A 22,721-nucleotide genomic window follows, 5' to 3' on the forward strand; every position below is an offset into this window, starting at 1 on the left:
TTTAGAAAAATGAGTAAACAAGCATCCATGTCAGCTTTAAATGCACCAAACGGATGACAAGCAATATGCCGGTAGTCGACGAGCCTCCCCACCAAACACTGCCGTCCTTGGGCGACATCTCCATTTCCATCTTGCCTGGCGAGGCCTAGGCCAGCAAAATATATATAAGAGAACAAACAAACAAACAGAAGCTGATGGAGAGATCACGTCGGATCAGCCCGTGCAGAGGGAGGGAATGAATAATGGTGCGTGAGCGAGCAGAGCTGATGGCGATGTGCCTGCAGTGACCAGCAATGCATTTGCTGGTGTCTCTGTCGTGTCGATGAGAATCCAGCTGATGCACGGTGGAGTGATGGAGCAGGGCGGTGGTCCAGTGGACAAGCCTAATGAATATGATGCAACAGGCTTGACTTCGAGGAGGGGTTTGCCTTAAGGTGCGGTGCATCTAAAACAGGCTGCCGATTCCTCATTTTATGAAAATCAAACTAAACTAATCGAAATTGATTGAAGATCAAACTGATATAAAATCTATTAATCAATTGATGTCGTGGTATCTGGATAAACCAAGTGGGTCGGGAATGAGTCATCCATTTTTACGTGGAATAAAAAAATTACACGAACTCTTATCTGGCGTTTGATTGAACCGTTTAGGATGAACGGTATCTTTATGATCCGCCGAATTAGTTAAAAAAAAATAAATTAAAAACTGTCTTTTCGACTGAAGTCCAACCAACAGCCGCCTTAGATTTCCATTCGATTCCATGGAGTAGAGTGGAGCGATCTAAATTGGTCCCTGCGAAATTGTTGTATATATCTTATCTCCTGTGGCAAGGACCAGCCGTCGATGGCAGTCAAATATCACAAGGACAAAGAAAGAAAGAAAGAAAGAAAGAAAGGTGCTCCCTGCTGGTGGGTCTCTCCCTGCCTCCTCTTCATCTGACTTCATCTTCATCTCCATCTCCATCATCATCTCCATCTGATTATATTATAAATGACCCTGCACAATTCCTACTCCTCTGTCAATCCAATTCCTCTATTTCTTTCTTTCTTTCTTTCTTTCTTTGTGCGAGCAGAGATATATGGAGGTGTACATGGGGGAGAAGTGGACGAAGAAGGGGAGCAGCGACGGAGCCAGCCGGAGGAGAACCAGCGGCGCCGCTGCCGGGTCGTTCCCGAGGCGGTGCGCGAGGCTGGTGAAGGAACAGAGGGCGCGGTTCTATATCATGCGCCGCTGCGTCACCATGCTCGTTTGCTGGAGAGACGTTTGATTCATTGATGCAGCGTTAGGCGGCTGCTTCGTCTTTGGTTTGCTAGGAGACGGTCGCCGGCGGCGCCGCCGTCGTCCGAGGAGGAGGAAGAGTTAGATTTAGGAGGACAAACGGTCAAAAAAAAACTCTTCTTTTTTTTTTTTTTTGGTTTTTGATCTGGAGAGTTGTTGTGCTTGTAAGTAACCCTGTAAAAGAAAGATTTACAAAGTTTGCAAATTTCGATTTGGACGCGAAAAGAAGCTTGATTGTTTAATTTGTTATTTTTTTTTCACCCTTGTGTTCTTAGTGGCGGGTTGTATCCTAAGCTGTTGGTCATGATCGCTAACGCCATCACCGCGGATTGTCTTCCTCTTTCTCTTATGTTTTTTTTTGTTCTCTGGATGCGAATCCGTTGTAATTCCTTCTCAACGACGTCAAGCCCCCGGGCTAAAGCCCGAGTAACCTAAGATGTGGTGGCTCCGCCATCAGTGATTTGACAAAGAAATTTTCATTAATTATTATTACACTTTTCACAAGTGAAGTTTAAAATTAGAAGAACATTATCAACCCACTAGCCAATAAAATCAAGTCAGAGTTAAATTTCATGATATTTAAATTTATTTGATAAGATAATCGAGTCAAACTAAGTTGAATTTAAAATGGACTGAGTCGTCAAAATAATTGTTCAAGTTTGACTTAATTTTTTTTATAAGCTTGAGTTTGGTTGAAATTTAGTTGGAGTTTGGTTCGTTTAGATATTATCTAGCTCTCAATTGAAACTTATTTAATTGTTTGATACTTTCACATTTTAAACTTTTTTTGCTTGATTATTGAACTTAATAATATAAACTTGTTAGTTCATTTTAAAAATTTCTTTATTTATTTAGATTGATAAGAGTTTTATTGATAAATATGATTCATAAATTTTATTTATGAATATTGCTCATGAACATTGTTCACGAATAGTTCACAATCTCTGTTCATGACCATTAATAAGATGAACATATATGTTGATCCTACTCGTGAATATTGACGAGTCAATCATCGGTGAGTTGGCTTTGATGACAACTTGATCACCAATCACTAAATAATGACGAGGATGATGATATTGTTATATGAGCCTGGGCGAAAGCAGACAATAAGAAGAGGGTTAGAATGATGGTCAGGGATTCCCCGACACGGCCACTCCGATGCTCAAGTTAGAGAACGAAGAAGAAGATAATATTAGAGTTTAAATGTGCATATGTGCACCTATCTTTGAATGCCAAAAAGGACTACCTTTTATAGGGAGATGATAAACTTTTTCCTTCTCTTCCAATCTTTATGTTATCATTATTTAATTCCTTAAATAGTACGATACTTATTCATGTAGTTATCTTTTTCCTAAAATAATTCGAGAATTGTATGATGATTATCCTATTTCTAAAATAATATGAGATTTGTATGATAGTTATTCTTTTCTTAAAATAATCTGAGTTTATGCAAGTATCAAGAGAAGCTCTTAAAAAGGTGGAGTGTCGAGGAGCCGGGGCACCCAAAAAGTTGGAGCGTCCAAGAAGTCGGGGATGTCTGAGAAGTTGAGGGTGCCTAAGAAGTCGGATGCGCCCTAAGAAGTCAGGGTGCCTGGGGAGTTGGGGGAGTCTGAGAAGTCGGGAGTCGACTCAGTTTTCCCTTTGCTAGAACCACCATCACAGTAGGGTCTCTAACCTCCCTTATCAATGTGGCGTCCTCTAATTACCTTCTGGATCACAAATCTCCCTTTCAAGTCTAGTCAAATGAGGCGAGAGACAGACTGACTGAACTATTGTAATCAGAATAATTCTAGCTACCTTGACTGCTCAAGCCACGTGACAAATCCCTTGCGTATTCTGAAGAAATTACACATTAAATGTTAGCATGTTTCGATCATTGTATCTTTAAAGACATCCATTCTTTTTAAACATGTTGCATGCGTTATCCACCTCGATTCATAAGCCCATAATTCATCAATGTATCTCTAAGGTTGAATCACATTAATTTAGCGTGACCTGGTAAAGAAAACTAAGTGTCTTTTATCATGTAATTATTACTTAGATTTGATTTATTATATATGTTTGATCCTACAGTTGGAAATATGTCCTGCTTATGTAACAACAGAGATCCAACGGTTCCTGTTAAGCGAGTCAGACTATATTAGGTTAGATAAGAATGTCCTTGCACACAATCGATGATTCTGCATTCGCCATCCTTCATCTTTTTTGTCTTTGAGCTTTACTTCCTATTCAATAAGTTGTTTAGTTCATCCCTACAATTCTTCTTTTCACCAGTCCTTGATAGTCTAGAAGTGTACTCCATGGAAGGGGAATCTTCTTCTCTTCTCTACTATAAATCCACCACGTCAAGCTTTACTGATGCGTCCTTGGATTGATTAAGGACTACCTACGGGATTCCGATCAATCATTTGTCAGGGCTTCTGAATGGTAACAACTAACTAGATCATCCTCCTACGATCTTTGTGACCTTCTTTCAAAATTATATGGTGAGCAGGTTGTGTTTCCCTATCCTAGTTTTCTTTATCGAAGTATCACACTACTTTCGTACTGAGGAGCTTAAATAATATAGTCCTTAAGGTCTAAGCTTGCTTAATAATAGAATTAAAAAAAAAAGACTATTTGAAAAGCTAGTTAATGATGACCTTCCATGGATTCACCTATATAAGCCGTGACTAAGGTTGCAAAAATAAGAGCTTGAATACCACTTGTAAATAATTTAAGAAACATGATAGGTATAGGAACTACTGAAGGGACTAAAGAAACAAGAACAACAACTACTAATTCATTAGCTAATATATTTCCAAAAAGTTGAAAACTAAAAGATAAAGGTTTTGTGAAATCTTCTAGTATGTTAATTGGTAAAAGGATTGCGGTTTGTTGAATGTATTTCCCAAAATAACTCAATCCTTTTTTTGCTAAGACCCGCATAAAAATATGTGTTGAATGTGAGTAAAGCTAAAGTAATAGTGGTATTTATATCATTTGTGGGTGTAGCTAATTCTCCATGAGATAACTATATAATTTTCTAAGGTAAAAGAGCATCTGACCAGTTAGAAATAAAAATAAAGAGGAACATAGTTCCAATAAAGGGTGTTAGAGTGTATACTAAAAGCCTAGTTTTTGTAAACATTTATTTTTGAAATAAAGGAATCACATTGGTCAATATCTATATTTATTTGTTCAATTAATTTATATTGTAGATAACATGGTGTGTGGTGTCACACACAGAAGATCATGTTATCAGTTATTTATAAATTATAAACAGTTACTCGCGACTAAGATGGAAATGAACAAACCATTGGAATAGTCATAATGTAATTAAGTATTAGTGTATCTTGACTAATAAATTACACTAGTACACTCTAAGTGTATTGAGTAGGACCATTTTAGGTAAGTTATTTTTGTACTGACTTTATAAAAGAACTAGACCTTGTTATTATGGAAGTGTGTGCTCTTAATCCTAATATAATAACAAGCACATATATTTAGTATTTATTTCTTTAACTTATCAAAGGGTGATATTTAGCTCGATAAATCAATAGGCCTGATAAGTTGGGAAATTATACTACTTATAGTGTGTGTTGTTGATTATAGAAGGAATCTGTGTCCTAGTTATCTAGGTTGAGAATGTCCCCAAGAGGAGCTCATAAGGATTGTCATGTTAAACCCTGCAGGTGGACTTAGTCTGACATGATGATGAAGTTGAGTGGTACTACTCTCGGAGATAGATATTAATTTAGTGAGTTGTCAGTAACTTACTTAATTAGTGGACATTAGTTATCTTAAACACAGGGAGACTAACACACTCATAATAAGAAGGAGCCCATAATGTAATTTGAGATTGGTGCGGTAGTGCGATAATAACTCTCTAGTGGAATGAGTTATTATCAATGAACTTGAGTTGTGTGTTCGGGGCGAACACGGGATACTCAAGCTCATCGGAAGACCAAAACCAATTTCTTCTCTAGGTCTCTATCGTAGCCTCATTAAAGCCTCAAGTTCATCCAAAGAAAGGTCCATCTTGGTGTCCAAGAAGGGGGTCCGCCCAATGCTTAGTGACCAAGCAAGGGTCGACCACATCCACTTCTATAGGGGCCGACCCTATTGCTTGGTGACCAAGCATGTAGGGGCTAGCCAAGATTAATTCAAATAGGAGGGGCGTTTTGAATTTTTAAAATCTTCTCTTTGTAGAAAACTAGAAGTTTTAAAAGAGAAATTTTAAATTTAAAAACTTTCCTTTTTTTGAATTAGGCCACATGTTTTAAAAGAGAATTTAAAAGTTTTAAAACTTTCCCTTTTTAACTATCTTCATTGTTGAAGGAAAAAAGGAAGAGAAGTTTTAAAATTTAAATTTTCTATCACCATGTTAAAAAAGGAAATTTTATAAGAGAAGTTTTAAATTTTAAAACATGGTTTTGATTTTTAAAACTTTCCTTTTTTAACTCCCACTTTAGGAAATTATGAGAGAGCTTGTAAAATTTTATAACGGCTTATACAATTTTATTAAAAATTTTATTTTTCCTTTTTCCCTTTATGAGGTGGCCGGCCACCTTGCTTGGTGCCCAAGCAAGGGGTCGGCCATAATTAAAATAAAAAAAATCATCACAAAATTAATGTTGGTGATTGATTCAATCAAGAGGAAAGAAAAGGAAAAATAAAAAGGGAAAAGGAAAAACTAGAGGATGATTTTATTTTTTGTAAAAAGTTTTTCCTTATTTGCCTTGGGCAAGTAATATAAAAGAAGGGGTGAGGAGGCCTCATGAGACACAACTCTTATTCTCTTGCTTGAAGACTCTCTTGGTGTGGCCGACCCTCTCACTTCTCTTTTCCCTTTTGCTCTCTTCTCCTTAGTGGTGGTGGTAGCCGGATTTTAGAAGAAGAGGAAGAAGCTTTTGGGTGGTGTTCATCTTGGAGGATCGTCGCTCACACGACGTCCAAGGCGAGGCGAGGAATACGACAGAAGATCTCGAGGTCATTAGCTTACAAAGAGAAGGTATAACTAGTAATTTTCTTCCGCATCATACTAGTTATTTTCTTTGTAAGAATTCTAAATACAAGAGGCAATTAGATCTAGTTTTTCGAATTAGTTTTTCGAGTTTGTGTTTTCTTCTTTTTCGAATTTGTGATTCGATTGTTCTTTTTGGTTAACCTAGAGTTATTTAAGGAAATTAAATATTAGCTTTCCTTAAAAGATTTTGTCTAGGCGGTGATGGTTGGTCCCATATCCAAGAAGGTCATGTGCTTCGCCATGCAGTCCTGGAAGCCAATTTTGGAAATTAATATTTAATGGAATTAATAACATAGGTGGATTTGAATCAATAGTGTTAAGTTCCGCTTGTGATTCAAATATAAACCATTAAGAACAGATAAGTTAAATTTGGAATCAATGATGTTAAGTTCTGTCTGCGATTCCTAATTTAACTTCTAAAGAACACAATAGGTTATTTAAGGAAAGGTTCGACACTTGTACAAAATTTTTGTACAGTGGAACTGGTACGTTTTCCTAGGACTAACCAACAAAGGGATCTATATGTGAATTACAAATCCTTCGGTCTATTACAAAAGGAACATAGTTCCAAAATTGATGGGTTAGTGTAAGCTTATCCATGCAGTTATGCATTCTTCAAATAGGAATTTATTTTCTAAAATATCCTGACTTTTGTGCTTTGGTGAGTCGTCCGAGATCCTTTCGATGACCTATATTGTGTTGAAGGAATATTCATATTATTCGATCGATTGCGTAAGGCCTAGTAGAATTTTGTAAAGATTCCACATAATGAATAGGTGTGGAAGCAATAATTGTAAACCACGATTGAATCTATGGAAGCATTGGTTTATACATTCCTTTTAGTCTCTATTTTAGGGATAATTTTTTTCGCTATCTTTTTTTGAGAACCGCTTAAGGTTCCAACTGAAAAAGTAAAATCATTTTTCATTATTTCAGTTGAAGTAATGAGTCTCCCATATAGGGTAGGGAGACTCATTACTTCAACTATTCCTCATGTTCTTCGAATAGATCTCTTAGTTATTGAGAGGGTTGCCCAAAAGTAGTATATAAGGAATACCCAATAAAGCTTACAAGTAAACCAGAGGGGATTGTTATTTCAGGGTATTGCTATATTTCTTTAATAATTCAGATACACTAAGACAAAAGTCTTATCCATTTGTAGATAAAACTTAAATAGTAGCTAGGTCTAGAGGGAAATTGTGAGCATAATGTTCATGCATTACTTCCATACCAAGGTTTGTTCGGTTGATGATATTAGCCTAAGTGTTAATAACACGACCCTGGCCATCAACTACGGATTGATTTAAATTAAAACCATTTAAGTTGAAAGTCATAGCACTTGTACCTAAAGTAGTGAACCAAATACCAATTATAGGTCAAGCAACCAAGAAGAAATGTAAAGAAGGAGAATTGTTGAAACTAACATATAGGAAGATCAATTGCCTAAAATAACCATGAGCAACTATGATATTATAAGTCTCTTCCTCTTGGCCGAATTTGTAACCTTCATTAGCAAATTTGCTTTCAGTGGTTTCCCTGATCAAACTAGAGGTTACCAAGGAACCTTGCATAGCACTAAATAGGGAGCCGTCGAATGCACCAGCTACACCTAACATGTGAAATGGGCTCATAAGAATGTTGTGTTCTACGTAGAATACAATCATGAAGTTGAAAGTACCAGATATTCCTATAGGCAAACATCAGAAAAACTTCCTTGACCAATAGCATAGATCAAGAAAATAACAGCAGTTGTTGCAACAAGAGCTGAATATGCAACAACAATCCAAGGACGCATACCCAAACGGAAACTTAGTTCCCACTCATGACCCATGTAACAAGCTATACAAAGTAAAAAATGTAAAACAATTAACTCGTAAGGACCGTCATTGTATAACCACTCATCAACGGATGCTGCTTCCCAAATTGGGTAAAAATACAAACCTATAGCTACAGAAGTAGGAATAATGGCACCAGAAATAATATTATTTCCATAAAGTAGAGAACCAGAAATCGGTTCATGAATACCATCAATATCTACTGGAGGGGCAGCAATTAAGGCCATAATAAATATGAAAGTTGTGGTCAATAAGGTAAGGATCATCAAAACACCGAACCATCCAATGTAAAGATGATTTTCAGTGCTGGTTATCTAGTTGCAGAAGCGACCCCATAGGCTTGTGCTTTCGTGTCTCTCTAAAATTGTAGTTATGGTAAGATCTTGATTTATTCAATTTATTAAGGACTCCCAAGCATATGTATTAACTATTCATAGTTATGAGTTAAAAATAGAAGGCTTGTTATCTAACAGTATAACATGGTTTATATGTTAATGTCAACCAATATCAACCGAACAGACGTATATCCATCTTATATATCTATGACTAAATACAAAAAATATCTACAACTAAACAATTTGTAAATGAAGTGAATAAATTTTTTTTTATTTTTTTTATGGGTTGCCCGGGACTCAAACCTGGAACTAGTCGGATGGAGTAGATATTTTTCCTTTTGGTATAATATGTAACAAATCCCTCCCCAAAACGTGCTTGCATTTTTCATTGCACAAGACTTTCCCTATGTATACATTAAATAAAAAAACATCCTGAGAAGAAAGTAAAGTACAAATAAGAATTTTGTCTACTCAGTTGATTCAAGCAGTACAGACATGAGCATTTCAAAATGATAATTCTTTGAATATTTTTTTCTCTTGATCTATAGTATAAATATAGATCATTTGTGCATCTTCTATGGATCTTATATTTATATTGTATTGTATTATGTCATGACTAATAAATAATTTATCAAGTCATTGATACGGATAATATCCAAATACCAAATACGTTCTCTATATGATCCATATAAATAAAAAGAAATTATTTTAGGAAAGATCAAGAAAATAACTTGCTCTTCTTCTGTAAAGAATTCTTCTAATAATCTTGAACTTAATCTTCACAAAAAACTGCGTGCTGAACTTTTATGTTTACGAGCCAAAGTTCTGGCACATGAAAGTCAAAGTATATACTTCTTTTGCTACAAACTCTATTTTTTTTAGGATCCACTGTGATAGTAAGAAAGCTTTCTACATATCCGATCAAATCTATTAATAATATCATAATCTGCTAAATCAGTCCAAATTGGTTTAACCCTTCCACTCGACACTGTCAGATCACTAAGGTCGACTTTCGTCCCTGCTCAACGGGTCTTGCAATCAAGCTCCCTTCTACCTTTGCACTCAAGGGCTTCGTCTAGCCTGAGGAAACCTTTGCATGCCTCTGTTACCTTTTGGGAGGCCTACGCCCCATAGAAACTATCTACTTGAGACCGTCCCTTGGCTCGTAGGTCCTGACACAAGGTTAGAATTCTGCTTCTGAATTTGTTACTTTATTTCATGATAGAGACTCAGTGCACTAGGGATTCTTCCTCAAATATACTGTTAGGCATTTCATTTATTGAGCTGAGCCTGGGCAAAGCTGAGCTTGAGTTTCATTACGCTTCAGATCCTCTGACATACCCTAGGGATTAGAGGAACCTCTTTTTAACCCCAGATTCTAGATACTCGATAGGGAAGAGGAGAGTGAAGATTAACCTCAAATATACCATTAGGCAGAACTAGTTCCATTCATGTTTAGCCGACTCAAGATAAAGAGAAGCACAAACAGAAAAGATTCTCCTAGGAAAGATGCAAGATGAAAGAACAAAGTGTTCTCTAGTACTAGAGAGAGAATAGGATTAGTAGAGAGAGAATAGATTTGCACATCAGAATCTGATGTGTTAAGCATCTCACCAGGACTGGACTTGAACGAGCTTGTTTAGATCTTGAATTCCAGGATCTTACTACTTGAATGACTTTCCCTTTCCATTAAATTGATTCGTTCACAGTATAATTATCTTATAAATGGATTCATTCACATTATAATTATCTTATCAAAGAATCTATTACCGGTTGAGGGCTCACTCTAGATCTGTACCAGTAGCTCCCGAAGAGTCTTTGAGTTAGGACTTAGCTTCTGCTCCTACCTCTCCATCAAACACTGAAGGAGAACTGAAGCTACCCAAGGAAACTAATAAAAGAGCCTCCCTCGGATCAAACTCTTCGAACCAAATATTTCAACTTATGCGGAGCCAGCAACTACAAGATGTTGCCTCTAATAGCATGAAATACAAAATAAAACTCATAGTGATTTCCTGAGATGATCTTGATCTCTGCCTGATATCGGAAGCACGATCACGGATGAAATCGAAAAGCCCTTCGAATTTCATGAGTCAAATCCCTTTCCACAGGACGTTCTCCTTTGCCTTTGATCACCTCAAATCCCTCTCGTTTTCTCTATGGATCTCCCTGGTTTGGACACTCATATATAAGATGATTGAGGAAGACTAAGGTGTAGGGACACCCCTTCATTGCATCAATGAGGGAGATGAAGGGGAAGAGGTGCCCCTTCGTCTCCTCAACGTCTAACATTTCCCACTCGTCTAAGTCAATCCATAATTGTCATATAGACCATGTCAGTCACATAACCTACAAGATGATCATGTCACAACAACCAGAGCAAAAATTAATTAATCACAAAGATCAAATAAGAACATCCATTCTATACATTAGGGAAAATGCACTACAACAAATTTGTTAAAAGACAACACTATAAAGACAACGGTTTTTGAGGGAACTGTTGTTAATTTGACAAAAGACAACAGTTCTTGACAAAACCGTTGTCTTTTAGCTCTAAAGAAAAACAAAAGACAACAGTTTTTGTAAAAACCGTTGTCGTTGAGCGAATTGTTTTATAATCAACAACACATTTTACAACGGTTTCCTAAAACCGTTGTGTTTAAGCGTATTTTTTAGAGGATTACACATTTTACAACGGTTTGTAAACCGTTGTAAACCTAATTCTTTTGTTCCATTGCCCTGGTTTAATGTCTTCCCCTCTCCGAAATATATTTTGGCGCGTGTTTTCCCTCCCTCATCCCGCGATCTCTTCGGGAACCCTAGGCAACTGTGTCTTTCTCCTCTCCTCATCCCGCGATCTCTTCACGTTCCCTCTCCTCACACAATCTCCTCTTCCCGATCTCCTCACACAATCTTCTCCACTCCTCACACATTTTTGCCTTCCACCCCTTTGCACGAACCCCTCTCCTCAAAACTCCTCTTTGGCTAAACCTCTCTCGCTGAAAGTCTCCGACGAACCCCTCTCCTTGAACCTCTCCTTCGAACTCCTCTCAAACTAACCCTCTTCCGCTGAACATCTGAACAAGCCACCTTCGTTCCCTTTTCAAATGGGGTGAATCCATAGTTACACTGATATAACTCAGGTATGGCTGGAAAAACTCTTTCATCTTTTTAGAAGGGTTTATAGTATTTTTTTCATCTTCTTAGAAGGGTTTAGAAAAAGACCATTGTGATGCATTGTTATATGGAGTTTGTAAACAACATACAAAAAGGTTTTTTTTTCCCTACTTTGGTAAAGTATATCATAGTAGTTGTTTCACTTATGTGAATTGAACAAATTATCTTGATACTAATCAATGGAGATGGACCTTGTAAAGTCTCCATGAATGTCTTCAGAATTTTATAGGCAAGTCTGCATTTTCAGTTTCAGGGGCAGATCAGGAACTCATGCGAGTCCCTTGATTTGGTTAGCTGTGGACCATGTGCAGCAACTAAAACAGGGAGACATTTGGTACCTGTAGTGATAATGGAAATTAAAAGCTAAAAGACACAATTTGGAAATCAAAATATATCAGAAACATCATGCTCCCAGGAGCAATATTTGAACACAAGTTATTTTTTTTTAAACAAGAGAAGCTCAACTAAAAAGGAGATGAGGGAAACGAATATACTAGCGATGCATTTAAACACGCTACTTCTGGTTTTAAATTTCCCAATTTAAAATAAGAGCTTGCACTACTTCTTGTTCAAGTTTTCCTTAGGTAAGAAGTTGTCCGACAATTAATAAGAAATCACAATACGTTTGATATGATGCCAATAAAGAAGGAAAACATGGTTCCATATAACTTGTCAATCCATACAAGCATGATCTGCAACTAGAAGTTTTTTTTGCTAAATCATGTTATCCTGGTCTCTTCTTTACAATTCTTCTAGCTTGTCTCTCTTCAAAGTATACTTCTCTTATCTCTACTACATGCTTAATGTTTAAAATAATTGATTAATAGTTGTCACATTTAATATTAATTTAGCTGTATTTACCTTAATAATTAAATAAAATTTTTTATATATATTCCAGCATAATTCACTAGATTAATTTTGTGTTGTTTGTAGCATTGCTAATTTAATGTTATTCTTACAATTGTTTTGAAGGATTTGACTCATTATTAGCTGCTTAGTTGTATGAGTAATGGATAAAGATTGGATGTCAAAGAATAGGCTATCACATGAATATGAGATTGGGGTAGAGTCTTTCTTGCACTTTGCAACACAAAACGCTATAGATCCGAATGCAATACCTTGCCCATGTGCAAGATGTGGTAATCTAAAGACGAAAGATGTTGACACTATAAGAGCACATTTGTGTTGTAATGGTATGGATTTAACATATCATACATGGATTTGGCATGGGGAAAAATCTAAAATCGGGAACTCAATGAATGATCGAGTAGGCCAAGATGAACACAAATCTTTTGCTGAGGAACCTATTGATATGGTACATGCTGCATATGATAGTTATGCTGAGAATCCAAAACAATTCCATAAGCTACTTGAAGATGCTGAGAAACCTTTATATCCAGGATGTACTAAATTTACAAAGTTATCTTCACTTGTCAAATTATATAACTTGAAGGCAAAATATAGTTGGAGTGATAAAAGTTTCACTGACATACTTAGTTTGATCAGGGAAATGCTTCCAGATAACAATAAATTACCTTTATCTTTGTATGATGCAAAGAAAAGCTTATCTGCATTAGGGATGGATTACGTGAAAATTCATGCTTACCCTAATGATTGTATCTTATACCGAAAGGAGTATGAGGATTTTACCAGTTGCCCTATTTGCGGGATGTCACGGTGGAAGTTGGGGAAAAAACATACAATAAATGAAGGAGTTCCAACAAAAGTCCTTTGGTACTTCCCACCTATTCCAAGATTTCAAAGATGGTTTAAGAACAAGGAGATATCTAAGGAGTTAACTTGGCATGCTGATAAAAGAATTCGTGATGGATACTTGCATCATCCGGCTGATTCACCCTCTTGGAAATTGGTGGATCACAACTTGCCTGATTTTGCTTCTGAGCCAAGAAATCTAAGATTGGCCATATCAGCAGATGGGATTAATCCCCATAGTACGATGAGTTCTGCATATAGTTGTTGGCCAATTGTTATGATCACTTACAACTTTCCTCCAATGTTATGTATGAAGAGAAAATTTATGATGCTCACTATGATGATTTCTGGTCCCAAACAACCGGGGAATGATATTGATGTCTACTTAGCACCTTTAATTGATGACCTAAAATGCTTATGGGATATAGGTGTTGATACATATGATGCATATCGAGAGGAAAATTTCTTGCTTAGAGCTGTTTTACTATGGACAATCAATGATTTTCCTGCATATGGGAACATGTCAGGTTGTGTTGTGAAAGGATATTATGCATGTCCAATATGCGGTGAAGAAACATATTCAATAAGGTTAAAGCATAGTAAAAAAATGTCATATACTGGCCATAGAAGGTTTCTTCCTAGAAGTCATCCTTATCGAAGGCAAAAGAAAGCATTTAACGGGAATCAAGAGTTTAACCTTGCACCAAAACCATTAACTGGCCATGAAGTATTAAAAAGAGTTGAAAGTATTAATTATTGTTTGGGAAAAATGAGTGGGAAGCTTCAGTTAAAGGATGTTGATGAAAAATCATGCTGGAAAAAGAAATCTATATTCTTTGAACTTGAGTATTGGAAACATCTACATGTTCGACATGTTCTTGATGTGATGCACATTGAAAAAAATGTTTGTGAAAGTCTCATTGGTACGTTACTTGACATTCCAAGAAAAACAAAGGATGGAGTAGCAGCAAGAATAGACCTTATGGAGATGAATGTGAGAACTGATTTGGCACCAAAGATGGGGGAGAATAAAACATATTTGCCAGCAGCGTGTTTTACACTAAGTAAGGCTGAGAAAATTTTTTTTTGCAATTCTTTGTTAGGAATAAAGGTCCCAACAGGTTACTCATCCAATGTTAAAAACCTTGTGTCGATGAAGGACTTGAAACTTGTTGGCCTTAAGTCACATGACTATCACACTTTGATGCAACAATTGCTTCCAGTGGCTATCCGTGGTGTCTTGCCTAAACATGTTAGAGATACTATCATTCAGTTGTGTGGATTTTTCAATGTGGTATATAATAAAGTGAAAGATGTCTCAAAGTTGGATGATTTGCAAAGAGAGATTGTGATGCTATTGTGTTTACTTGAAAAATATTTTCCCCCATCTTTTTTTGATATTATGATTCATTTAACTGTCCATCTTGTGCGGGAGGTGAAATTATGTGGACCGGTATGGTATAGGCATATGTACCCATTTGAAAAATTCATGAAGATCTTGAAAGGCTATGTGCGAAATCGCAATCGACCTGAAGGATGTATAGCCGAAAGTTATATTGCTGAAGAGGCTGTGGAATTTTGCTCAGACTACTTGACTAGTGTGCATACAATTGGGATCCCATCAAGGCATCGAAGAGTACAACTCATAAAGCCTCTATCTGGTTCAGTAATTCACTCCCCTAGTCATGATGAGTTGCATCAAGCACATCGTTATGTATTAGAAAATGATGATGATGTTGATCCTTATATCGAGTAATTTCTCTAACTTATTAATACTTTCTTGAACTTTTCTTATATTCAAATGGTTAACTTATCCCTAATCATTTCATCAGGGAGCACATGACATTTTTGAATGCAAAATTTCCTCATAAGGCTAAGTCCAAAAGGTGGCTACAAGATGAGCATAACCGATCATTTATTAACTGGTTACGTGATCGTGTAAGTTTCATAAGTTTTGAAATATAGGTTTTTTCAAAGCTAAGTTCAAATTTTATCACATTGTGAAATATAGGTTGCAAGTGCAGTTTGCCATTCCACTAGTCAAATATCAGAAAGATTGAAGTCGATAGCGCGCGGACCTAGCAATCAAGTGTTAAAGTATTCTAGTTATTTAATTGATGGGGTTACTTATCATACAAAAGAGCATGATGATATACGAGTTGTTCAAAACTCCGGAGTAAGCTTAATCGCAAAGACAATGCAAGTTGCTAGTTCAAAGGACAAAAATCCAGTTGTGTCAGACATGATTTTTTATGGAGTCATTCAAGAAATATGGGAACTTGATTATCAAAAGTTTCAAGTTCCAATGTTTAAATGTAATTGGGTTGAGAATAATAATGGTATTAAATTTGATGATCTTGGTTTCACGCTGGTAAATCTCAAGAGAATTGGATTCAAATCTGACCCTTTTATATTGGCCAGTCAAGCAAAGCAAGTATTTTACATTGAAGATCCTTAAGAGCCTACATGGCATGTTGTACTTGCAACACCTACTAGGGAGAACATTGAATATATAAATGATGATGAGTTGGAAAATGATGTAATCCACTACCAATGTTTTACAAGAGGGTTTCTATCAATGGATGTTGATGGAATAGATGAGAAAGAACCACCATGTAGCCGTGAAGATTGTGATGGGACTTGGGTTATCAATAAATAAGTGATGGAACATGTTCCTTTTTTTTTATTATGGTTCTTGTATGAGTAGCATTTTGAATGACATTGATGTATGATGCAAATGGAAAACTACTGTACTTTATTTACCAATGCATTGCATAGTGTAATTTTATGAATGGCTAACAAGTTGTCAATGCATAATGCAGGAATTGCATCATTGAAGAACTTAACAAGATTCTGGAATTGTATCTCTTCATTGCTTTGTGGAAACTATGACATCTCGTGGAAAAAAGAGTACAAGAAAGGGAATTCAGGTAGATGGAAATATTGTAGGAACCAAAGAAGGTAATATGGCAAATTCTGGAAATTCTGGAAATTCTGGTACAGTAATGGAATCTCAAGAGACCGAAACAACAAGAACTTCAAGAGGTCGCACTCGTTTGGATAAGCTGGTTAGGCAAAGGGCCCACGGAATTAGAAAGGATATAAAATTCAATAAATTTGGACAACCAATAGGAGACTTTGCTAGTGAAATGCAAAGTTATATTGGCATTCTCGCTCGGGAAAAGGTTAGGATAAGTTACAAGTCATGGAAGCAAGTTCCAAGTGGCGTTAAGGATTTAATATGGGAATCAGTTAATGTAAGTTAAATTTCTTTTGAAAATTTTAATTACCTTATATATGTTTAATATTTTTTATAGTTGAGTTACAATGTTGACCCCAGATGGAAAAAGGGGTGTTTGAATTCGGCAAATAGTAAGTGCCGGCAATATAAAGCTCTCCTCACTCATAAGTTTATTTTTAGCAAGCTTGCTAAACCGGAAGAGTTGAAAGAGCCACCAATTGGGTATGGTATTACACGAGATGATTGGAATGCGTTTGTAATCAGTCGCATGTCGGACGACTTCAAGGTAAGGATTATAATTTGCTATTTTCAATTGAGTTGATCACAAGCCACTGTTTTAGTTTTAAAGCTGGTATATATGAGGAATGTTCAATTAACTAGAAAGTAAGTGATGAGCAAAAGAAGAGAAGAAAGCAGAATGTATACCCACATCGGCTTGCCCGTAAAGGTTATGCTCGTTTTGTTGATGAAATAGTAAGTATTTCTGCTTAATTCGGTAAATATGATCTAGAATCTGCCTATATTTTATTCTTACTAAATCTATTAATGTGATTTATAAAGTTGTATATATTATACATTTTGATTGTAGGGAGATGAATTATGTGATGATGAAGAGATTAATCGAGCGATTATTTGGAAGAAAGGACGGATGAATAAGAAGGGGCAATTTGAAGGCGATGATTTGAAAATGGCAATAGAAAAGATTGTAAGCAAGCTCATTATGCGTCTTTCCTACTAAATCTATTATGCCTTTATGGTTTTTATTATGCCTCTGTCCTTTATTGTCGCAACAATAATATATTGTTACATTTATGTACACGACAGCATTGCAGAAAAAAAATCAAAATCTGCATCCAAATCTGCATCTGCTTCTTGATCAAAATCTGCATCTGCATTAAAATCATTTCATCTGCTTCTGCATCTGCATCTGCATCAAAATCATTTTGTTTTCTTAATAGGGAGTTATTAATTGATGATTTCTGCATCAAAATCGTTTCTTAATAGATGATTTCTGCATCTACTTTTGTATATCCATATTAGTGTTAGTACTTAATAGGGAGTTATTTACCAGTAATTAATTTTGTACCAGTGATTATTTTGTTTTCTTTTGCATGACAGGATGATTATGTGCAACAAAAACGGGAGGGTAAGTTGCACTTAGAAGAGGCAAACACGGATATCCTTTCAAAAGCACTTTCATCTGAGGAGCATTTTGGGCGTGTGAGGGTGTTGGAGGACATGTCACTCCAACATTCTATTTTAATGTTGGCAGCATAGTGCAGAAACACCTTGTTGATGAGCAGTTTATCCTTCAACAAAAAGAGTTGATGGAGGCAAAGATATTAATCTCACAACAAAATGCACGCATATCGAATCAAGATGAACGCATACAGAAACTTGAAGCAATGTTCAGAAAGGGTGCATGCGACTTAGATACGGATGAAAAAGGTAGTTTCTCAGTAAAGTTGCATCCCATGAGTGACGAAAATATCAAAATTGAAAAGTGTGTCCCAAATATTGAAACTTTGGATGATGATGACATGCAAATTTTGAACAATGATGATTTCTTCCATGTATATATTTAGTTGTCATTATATTACTTAGTATTATTGAAACTATAAGTTGCATCAATTTATAACATGATTACTTATCTTCTAGGGTAAACCGGTTGCATTGACATTGGGTTCTAAGAGCAATATTGTTGCCTATGGTACAATTGTTCATGTCAATGCGGTTGGTAAATTACTTCATGGTGTTCCATTACCTATTAATTGTATGCGTGTCTCCATTGATAAGGCTGTGGATGAATTAGCACAATTGTCATGTCCAATTCCAAATCAATGTGATACAATTGGTGATGCTATTGGAACACATGTGGGATGGCCGGCTAACTTGGTAGTTATGCAAGATGAGGTAAATGTCATATTATATTTATAGTTAAATTGTCCAACAAAGATTAGTGTTGCACCTAACATGTGTACATTTGTAATTTTTAGAATCCTCAAAGGAAAAGAAGTGTTGTCCAAAGAAATAACCCAATTATTTCATCAAGTGTGCCAAGGTCATTGCATCTACTGTATTGTTATTGTAACCGTGCTCTAAATGATGAAACAAATATATCAATGATTTGTGAGGAGGGTTTCTTTGACGATCAATATGAAATCCTTGTGCACCTTGAAGATATCATTCCTTTTTATCATTTGGATCCCATAACTACAAATTGTATAGTAATTTACATGTGGTAAGTTTTCTTATTCTATTTGTTTACCATATAAATTGTATAAACTTTATTGATTTAGCATTGTAACATTCTTCATTTTGAAATGGTAGGCATCTTTATAAAAAGCTGAAAACATATAACAATGTCCACAAAATCAGATTTGTTAATCCACACATTATCCCATATGTGCCATGTGTGACTCGACTGGACAAAAACAGCAAATTCGAGCAGTTGAATGAAAGAGCTAGTGTTTTGGCAGATAAGCTGAGTCAAGCATCAAGAAATCAACTTGTTTTGGTGCCACATAATGTTGGGTAAGTAAGACTTATAATATCAGTTTTAATTTATTGTTTCGAGAAATATGCATGCAATAATTATGTGATTTGTGCATAGTTATCATTGGATTCTCACTGTCATTGATCCATATAAGGAGACAGTTTATTTGTTGGATTCGCTTAGTCATCGCATTCGTGACGAGGATTGGAAATACGTAGTAGATATGTGAGTACATTTTTTAATTTTATTAAGCATTTTTTTAATCAGTAAAACTCTCATATGTTCATTCTTATTGATGTATAAAGGAGCATAAGATTGTTTAATTCAAACAAGGCAAAAAAAGGGAAAAAACATGTTACATGGGAAGTAGTAAAGGTATGCATGTCTACTTATGATTAAATTACAAACAATTAAACATGTATATTAGACATTTACAATTTGTTTTTAACATAGGGCCCTCGCCAACTAGATGCGAAACAGTGTGGTTTTTATGTGATGAGATATATGAGAGATATTATTGAAGAATTGGCAACTATCAAGAGAGATTCACTTCGATCAATAGTAATATTTGACATTCAATTCTCAATCTTCTCAAATATTTGTGTGTTTATCATTTTGCACTTATCATCTTTTGATTGTTTTTTACTAATCTAATCTATGTCTTTGTTCACAGTTCATCAAACCCCAGTACTCTAGAGAAGAAATTGATGAAGTGCATTCCGAGTGGGCAGAATGCATACAAGACTATATTTATGACTAGGTATTTAAAATCATACAATGACTTGATCTATTCGGAAAGTATTTGCATATAATGCAAATTACATAATCTGATCCTAACAGATATGCCCCTGGAAACATCATGATTATTAAAACTTTAGTGTGTAAGACATCTAGGTAGAACATCTCTATTTTATTATTATTCTTATACTGGAATGCATGAAATGTTTTTCAACATCTTAAGATTTTGAGATGTTCAAACATATATATCATTTGCTGGTAAACACATTTCTGTAGGACTAACACACTTGTCAGATTATGATGAACTGATTAACTTTGAGCATCATGAATTGTTTCCTTTCTTAATGGACAGTTTTCTGCAGACTAGGATTTACACATAAAGGAGGTGAGCTAGATAAATATTTTGAGCAGTTACCTGATTTATGAACATGATAATACATGGGGAAAATACAGGAGCAAGACCAATTTAATTAATAGTATTGAGATTCTTGTTTTCTTTGAGAATGAAAATGGTTTCTCAATCAAACAAAATTGAAAATATTTGGAATTTGCAATTTGTTGGACATGATGAATGGTCAGAATGGGTTAAAGTTGGATGGAAATAACTTACACTTTGTTGAGAATCACAATGATCAAGTTCATTCACATAGTTGTTTCGACTTACTTATGGCAAACCAAACCAAACCAATTTAGCAATCACTGTATGCAAGATACACAAACTATCTAGACTTACCTAGAGTTGCTCTGATCTGACTGCTTTTTTCTTCTCAATGTATTCTGCCCTCCTTTATTTGCTATTACTAGCTACAGGGATTGTTGGTATATTCCGTGTAAGGCTTCACCTTGACTTAAGCAGGGTGGTGTTATCATATTAGATTATGTATAGCTCATGTGTACTTGGTATGTGTTGGATTCAACTTCATCTGCTTGCTAAGACGTTTTTGCCAATCCTGGTTTCAGTCCTTGTTTTTGCTAATCCTGGTTTCAGTCCTTGTCCATTGCACACTTTTGCTCTATTTCATGCACAAGACGATTTAATTCAATTACCTTATTTATTCAACTTATCTGCTGTACTATTTGTCCAACTTTGTACAATTAGCCTTGAACTAACAAAAGAAATGAATTTGAAGGGTTGGATCGAACAGCCATATGAACCAGTTTCATAAACTTTTTTTGTTCTCACTTGCTTCACTAATGAAATTGTGAAGCGGCAACGTTTCTCGTGCTTATTCGGCCATTCTTTTTTTCTATGGCTTTAACTATATTTTATTTTCGTAACAGGGAGAAATTGCTGGGTTTGCAAGCTGGGAATGAAGAAAAATAACCAGGGAGAAATTGTTGGGTTTGCAAGCTGGGTTTGCATGATTGTGGTCTTATAAACTTAATTTTGTGGTTTCATCTTTTGTGGTTGTCATGATTGGATACTACTTGTGGTCATGTTTGTTTATAAACTTAAGTGAATGTACACATGTACCGGTTTTTGTTTGAGACAAGATGTATATATAAATTAAAAACAACTAATCGAATGTATATATGTTGAAAACTATTTTTGTGAATGTATAAATGTTATGTTGTACCAGTTTGTGTGCAATGGCCATGGTTTTAATCGTTGTGAAAAGTACATATATAGACATGCAACTGAATGTACAAAGACAACGATTTTTAACCGTTGTGAAAAGTATTCTAAGACAATGGTTTTAAACTAAAATTTGAAGAAAGACAACATGTGTATATGTTGTTAAAAGTATATCTGCGATCAAATTTTTGCAAAACTAGCAATTACAACGGTTTTATACTGTTGCAGAACTGTTGTCTTTGGTATTAAAAGACAACACTTTAAATCCGTTGCATTACTGTTGTCTAATGTGGTCAAAGACAACGGTTTTAAACCGTTGTCTTTTACCGCACATTTAACAACAGTGTCAGTTACAACGGGTTTAAAGGGCCTATGACAATGGTTTTTAACCATTGTCTTTTAATGTTTTTGTTGTAGTGATATCTAGAAGAGGAAATCGAGTACAAAGAAAGTTGAACAAGTGCAACATACTACACTTGTCCTTTTGTAGTAATTAATTACAAAAGTAAATTACCGACACTTAGAGATTAAAGTGGGAACGCTTGTTGATGTCGGTCTGTCAGCTACGATCGGAAGTCTTCGGAGTAGTCGTCGGGCGCAGCAGCTTTGAAGTAGAGTCATAGCAGGAGCCTGGAGCAATCAGAACCTCAAAAGGATGCGTAGTAGCTCGAATAGGTGTTGTTATAGGTTACTTGGTCGAGCTTGCCTTATATAGACTGTGGAAGGCGCCTTCCATAGGCGTGGAAGGCACCTTCAACTGGTCAAACTCTATTCCGAATGGCTTGACTCTTATCTATGATGACGTCCAACTTTATCCTGCGGAAGGTGCCTTCCATGGCCATGGAAGGCACCTTCTATGAACAGTGCAAAGGCGCCTTCCATAGCTATGGAAGGCACCTTCGGGCACTGTTCACCTGAAGGCAATTTCCCTCTTTTGTCCTACAAACAATGTTAGTCGAATACACCTGCAAGACAAGTGTTAGCATAATTATAATTAAAGAGTGGTAATTAGTTCTTGTCCTCCCTAGACCAGGAACTAGTTAAGGTCTCAGCTTAGGGATCCAAAATGGATCTAAACTGGACTGATGCTTATTGTCCCTTCAACCAGGATGCGTCCTCACTTGGTCACTCTCCTCCAGTGACTTACCTTTAATTTACCAGTTTCCCAGACATCCGGTCAGCCCGTCGACCTGCTTGGACTTCATGCTAGCTATCCGGTCGGCCCGTTGACCTAGCTGGACTTCTTGCCAAACATCCGGTTAGCCCGTCGACCTATCTGGACTTTGTACCAGCTATCTGGTCAGCTTGTCGACCTAGCTGAA

At 36.0% G+C, this 22,721-nt stretch overlaps 1 long non-coding RNA gene and 1 pseudogene across 2 annotated transcripts; one reads left to right on the forward strand and one right to left on the reverse strand.

Annotated features, from left to right (window-relative positions):
- Positions 1–7,456: 7,456 nt before the first annotated feature.
- LOC122042987 lies at positions 7,457–8,508 on the reverse strand (annotated as a pseudogene).
- A 10,480-nt stretch (positions 8,509–18,988) lies between these two features.
- Positions 18,989–19,795, forward strand: LOC122040236. 2 transcript variants are annotated; one of them, XR_006128561.1, is made up of 3 exons: positions 18,989–19,123; positions 19,203–19,310; positions 19,759–19,795. It is a non-coding gene; the product is annotated as an uncharacterized LOC122040236 (long non-coding RNA). The 2 variants fall into 2 exon arrangements; XR_006128560.1 differs by lacking the exon at positions 19,759–19,795 and adding an exon at positions 19,391–19,467.
- The last annotated feature ends 2,926 nt before the right edge of the window (positions 19,796–22,721 follow it).

The sequence above is a fragment of the Zingiber officinale genome, chromosome 2A (genome assembly GCF_018446385.1).
Source record: "Zingiber officinale cultivar Zhangliang chromosome 2A, Zo_v1.1, whole genome shotgun sequence".
Lineage (NCBI taxonomy): Eukaryota > Viridiplantae > Streptophyta > Magnoliopsida > Zingiberales > Zingiberaceae > Zingiber > Zingiber officinale.